At 45.0% G+C, this 5,932-nt stretch overlaps 1 protein-coding gene across 2 annotated transcripts in view; it reads right to left on the bottom strand.

Moving 5' to 3' along the window:
• The window catches only part of PATZ1 (POZ/BTB and AT hook containing zinc finger 1), a 52,975-nt gene that overhangs the window by 7,506 nt on the left and 39,537 nt on the right, over positions 1-5,932 (bottom strand). The window lies entirely within an intron of this gene.

The following is a 5,932-nucleotide window of genomic DNA, read 5'->3' as shown; positions in this document are numbered from 1 at the left end:
GCCCAGTCGTCTTATACGCCGGCAAATACGGTAAGCACTTGCTGACCAGGATATGGAGGTTTCCCAGGGCAGACTTTATCCAGAAGACAGTGAGGAGCCAGTGAAGTTTTAAACAAGAGAGTGCCAAGAGTCAAACCATGTTTTAGTGACATCACTTGGGCCACAGGATGGATGACTGGAGGAGGCCAAGACAGAAAGCCAGGAGACCGACAAGGAGGCTGTTGCATGATGTAGGTGAGAGGGGAGTGGACCTGGATCCCAAATTGAGTCAGGCCACCTGGGTTTGAATCCTGTTCTTCCACTTAATAGCTGTGTGACTTTATGCAAAGTACTTAACCACCCTATGTCTCTGCTTAAATTGGAGAGGATAATAAAATTTACCTTGGAGGCCTATTGTAAGGATTAAAGCACTTAGAACTTATTCTGTGCCTGACAGAATAAGTGCTCCATAAATGTAGGCAATGAGGCTGAAGAGAGACAGCCTAGGAAGAAGAATAAGCAAGACTTTGTAACTGAGTGATATTAGGAGCAAGGAAGAGGAGTTAAGGAAGTTGGGTTTTGGTTTGGGAGCTTAGGAGATGGTGGTGCCATTCACTAAGATAAGGAACAGGAGGAAAAGCAGGTATGGGGAAGGCTGAGCAAGGTGGGTGATTGCAAACAGGAGACAATGGTGTTAGAGAAGCTAAGGGTTGGGGGGCAATGGAGAGTGTTTCAGGAAGCAGGGAGTGGTCGGCACTGTTAAATGCTACCAGGAAGGTCCAGTAAGATAAGAGCTAAAAAGAATCCATTGGTGGGCCGGCGAGTGGCACGTTGGTTAAGAGTTGGCTTGGGATGCCAGCTTTGAGCAGGGCCCCGGTTCGGATCCTACATGAGGGACAGTGACACTGTGCCCTCTACAGCTAAGATGGTGAACAACAGCTCAACCTGGAGCTGGGCTGCCATGAGTTGCCAGCGAGGGCGTAGGCTGCAGTGGGGCTGGCTGGCAGCGGGTGTGCGCTTTCGTGAGCTGCCGTGAGCTGCTGTGAGAGGCCGTCCAATGGCCAGCGACCAATCTGCCTCACCCGGGAAGAGCGCAATGATAATACCAACTTGGGCCAGTGAAGCGACGTCCTCCACAATTAGACTGAAGAACAAAAGAACAGCAACTTGTCTGTTCCCCTTCCTCTATTCCCCAACGATGTTCCCCTCCCTCAATTATCCAATAAAAATCTTTTTAAAAAGAAAGAATCCATTGGTTTTAGCAACAAGGCGGCCATTGGTGACTGTCAAGAAATTTTGGTGGTGGGGGTGGGGGGAAGCCAAATGTATGGATTATGGAAGAAAAAGATGATGAAGGGAAACTGTGAGAACAGACAACTTCAGAAAGTTTAGCTGAGAAGGACTAGAAGTGGCTGGAGTGTTTATGGGTATGGCTGACATTGGACCCAATAAACTGATTTGGCCTGCTGGTGGATTTCTGAGTGGCTGTGCATCCATTCTGATTGCTCAGTAGCCAGGGAGGTTAAGAAGTGGAGCTTATTTAGGAACAAGTAATGTATTAGGTCTCACTGGTTTTGAGTTTGACATAAGGGCATGTAGAAAGGCCCAGCAAGCAGTTTTATATGGGACTAATGGTGGGCCAGCTGGACAAAAAAAAAATCAGAGTAAGACTCAGGTGAGTGGGGATGCCTTAAGGAGGTACTAGAATAAAGGCAGGCTGGCAAGACGGCACAAAGGAGTTTTGGGTCTAGCCTTAGCATTCATGAACTTGTGCTGATAGGGTGGGAAATGGGTCTCAAAGTGCAGGTAAAAAACAAGGCCTCAAATCCAGACTTTGTAGCTTATCGAGAGCATTTACAGTAAACAGGGGAGTTCAGAGATAGAGCCCAGGAGTTCTAAGCTGTTAGGGAGAAGAAGCAAGAAAGGAAAGTCTTGGGTTTGGAGTTGGGTCAGGTGACCTTGGCGAGATGCATGTAAAAATGCTCTTCTGTGTATTTCAGGTTTGCCAAGCCCTGATTGTCGTGTTTGCCATGAATTACTTTTATCATACACAGTTGTAGTTAACGTTTGTATTTATGTAAGCAATATGCAAATCAGATGTTTATCTATTAAATATATCTTGGGTGGGGGAAAAAACAGGTAGCTGGAAAAATATCTCTGTTCCACCTTTAGAATCCTGGTATTTCATTCTACTATATTGTTTATGCTTCGTTCAGCAAACAGTTACTCAACCTTTCTGAACTTGTCTACCTTCTGTGTCAGAAACTGCTTTTCCTTTGATCATCTTAGTTCCCTCCTGGCCATCTCTCTCATTCTGCACTGTTGTGTGGATTATTCTCTTCGAAACTTTCTTCACTCATCTTTTCGCATGGTTGGTTCCAGCCCATTTCCTCTTAAGAGAGATCCTTCAAAGAATGTGTATGTCAGGACATACTAATTAATGTTATATCTTTTTCAGACTCTGTCATAGTCAAATAGAGAAAAAAGAAACAAAGAATCTCAATTGAGATCATAGAGTGATTGTAGCTAGAAGGAAATGCAAGGACAAGAGAAATCAACATCTTATCACTATGAGGCCCAGCTCTAGGATCTGATTGCTGCCCTTCTCACCCTCTGTGAAGCCCAGATAACAGAAGTGAGTAGTGCTATGGAAGGTGTCATAAATGGACTTAGATTGGCCCCAGCATGGCAAGATCCTGGGTTCAATAATAGAAAGTTAAGTACCAGCTTCAAACACTCTCAGTGTGTTCTCTGAGTTCACAATGATATTTCTACCTGGAGCTTTTCTTCTACATTTACTTTAATGGCTCAGTTGGAAGTCAGCCATCACTGCTAAGTGTTCTTGAGTTTTATGCAGTATTGGCAGCAACTTCCTTATTATCCTGACATTAGAAATAAGAAATTCTGCCCCGTTGCAGCCAGGCTGTTGCTGCCCAGGCAGTGGTGGAGCTTTTCCACTTTCTAGGATTTTGTCCTCTCCCACACTGAGTGTCCTAACCTTTTGTCACCTTCACGAGTCATCATATTTATGAGAAAGCCTCCCATTCCTGGAGTGGCTCTGCCATCAGCCAGTAACATGCTTTTGCCCTGAGTTTCTGATCTCTTGGATATAGTAGGAAAATCTGCTCCAATATACATTAAATTGTTAATATCTGTAAAACACTGAGAAGAGTGCCTTACACATATTCTGCTATTATTATTGCTGTTACTGCCACCATCTAGGACCAGAAGCTAGAAGAGCCTAGCTAAACCTCTGATATTGCTCGTGTTATGCTAGTTAAATCCAAATGACCTCGATATAGGTTTGAAAATGTTCGGCTTCCTCCCAATTTTGTGACCATTGTCAGTTCAAACAGTCTTACAAAGGTGAAAATGTTGTCATTTTAGTATTTTTACTTGTCGGAGCTTTAACATCCCCTCTCTGGATTCCTAAGAGACTCCAGTCCTGACTTGATAGGATGGATAATCTAACAATCTCGGCATAGAATAATGTACATTTATCCAGCCATCCAGTGTTTCCAAACAGCTCAACACGGGATACTAATAAATATCATAACTAACTTTTTTTTTAAGATTTTATTGGGGAGTTGGGGGAGGGGAACAGCATTGGGGAGACAAGGAAGGGGAATAGACAAGCTGCTATCCTTTCGTTGTTCAGTCTAGTTGTGGAGGACGTTGCTTCACTGGCCCATGTTGGTATTATCATTGCGCTCCTTCCAGGTGAGGCAGTCGCTCGCCGGCCATTGGATGGCTGCTCACAGCGGCTCAGGGCAGCTCACGAAAGAGCACACCAGCTGCCGGTCAGTCCCACTACAGCCTATGCCGTCGCCAGCGACTCATGGCAGCCCAGCTCCAGGTTGAGTTGTTCTTCACTATCTTAGCTGTAGAGGGCAGTGTCACTGGCCCTCATGTGGGATCCGAACCAGGGCCCTCTGGTGTCCCAAGCCAGCTCTTAACCAACGCGCCATTCAGCTGGCCCCACCATAACTAACATTTAATGAGCATTTAGTATGTGCCAGACACTGTTCTAAGTGCTTTTATATGTAGCATCTTACCTATTTTTCATAAAAACCCTATGTGTACGTACTATTATTATTCTCATTTTGTAAATGAAGAAACAATCATAAAGAGGTTAAGTAACTTATCTAAAGCCACAAAGATAATAAGTGGAAGAGCCAGGAGATGTAGTCAGGCAGTCTGATCCCATAGCTGATAACAATCTTACTGTACTGACAAGGAGAACCCTGGATTTGAGAGGCAGAAGTCCAATTCTGATCTCATCTTCTCCACTCTGTCACTTAAATTGAATGATCTTGAGAAAGAAACTCTACCTTTCTGAACCTGTCTACTCATTTGTAAAATGGGGATGGTAATTAATATATACTTCAAAGGATGGTTATGAAGATTAATTGTTATGTGCCCTGTACTTATTAGGCATTCAATAAATGTTAGTTTCTTCTCTTCCTACTCTATTCTAAGCACTACACTAATGTCCAAGATGGAATAGGAAATTTGTGCCTCCTTGTGGTCCTAGTGTTGGGTGGAGAGGGAGGGGGGAAGAAGAGGACAAACATGGGACCAAACCACTACAATATTGTATAAGAAATGCCACTGTAGAGGAACGTACAAAGAAAGTAACATTTTCTGAGTTGGGGCAGGGTGAAGTTGGAGAAGCTTCAAGGCACTACTGACATTTGTGCTGGGTATTGAAAGACAAGATAAGATTAGATGAGGTGGACAGAGGGTGCAAGATTCCAGGCAGAAGGACTAGCATGAGCACAGGTGCTGAAGAATTGAAGAGCTTGGCAGTCTGTTTTTGGGTAATGACTGGAGGTTTGGTATGCAGTTGAGGGTTGAAGATGAGATGGGAACTGATGGGAACAAATGAGTTGCAAGGAAAGGGGCACACAAGTCTTCAGATGTCAGTATATGCCTGTACCATTAAGACATAGACACGTTCAAAAACAAAATTTGATGAACTTAAGTAAATTTAACAACAAAAAAATTATGAGAGCTCTTTTTTTTTTAATTGGGGGACAGTGTTTTTCCAGGACCCATCAGCTCCAAGTCAAGTCGTTTCAATCTAGTTGTGGAGGGCGCTTCTCAGTGGCCCATGGGGGAATCGAACTGGCAACCTTGGTGTTATGAGCATTGTTCTCTAACCAACTGAGCTAACCGGCCACCCCATGAATCCTCTATTTTTTATTATTTTTTTAAGATTTTATTGGGGAATTGGGGGAGGGGAGCAACAGTGGGGAATTGGAGAAGGGGAACAGACAAGTTGCTGTTCTTTTGTTCTTCAGTCTAGTTGTGGAGGATGTCGCTTCACTGGCCCATGTTGGTATTATCATTGCGCTCCTCCCAGGTGAGGCAGTCGCTCGCCGACCATTGGACAGCCATTCACAGCGGCTCATAGCAGCTCATGCTGGCTGCCTGCCACTCACGCTGGCTGCGGGTCACTCCCGGTGGCTCATGGCAGCCCACTGCAGCCTATGCCATCTCCAGCAACTCATGGCAGCCCAGCTCCAGGTTGAGCTGTTGTTCACCATCTTAGCTGTAGAGGGCGCAGCGTCACTGGCCGTCATGTGGGATCCTAACCAGGGCCCTGCTGGCTCAGAGCTGGCATCCCAAGCCAACTCTTAACCAACGTGCCACTCGGCCGGCCCGAATCCTCTATTTTTTATTGAGTTACAATTCATATACCATGAAATTCACCATTTCATAATATGCAATTCAGCAGTTTTTAGTATATTCATAAGGTTGTGTAACCATCACCACTATCTAATTCCAGAACATTTTCATCACTTCAAAAAGAAACCTACCTGGGCCGGCCGAGTGGCGCGATCGTTAAGAACTGGTTTGGGACGCCAGAGGGCCCCGGTTCGGATCCCACATATGAGGGCCAGTGACACTGCCCTCCACAGCTAAGATGCTGAACAACAGCTCAACCTGG

Source organism: Hipposideros armiger, unplaced genomic scaffold, assembly GCF_001890085.2.
Source record: "Hipposideros armiger isolate ML-2016 unplaced genomic scaffold, ASM189008v1 scaffold_75, whole genome shotgun sequence".
Taxonomy (NCBI): domain Eukaryota; kingdom Metazoa; phylum Chordata; class Mammalia; order Chiroptera; family Hipposideridae; genus Hipposideros; species Hipposideros armiger.
Note: the sequence above shows the minus strand (reverse complement) of the source record. Positions and strands in the feature narration are given on the sequence as shown.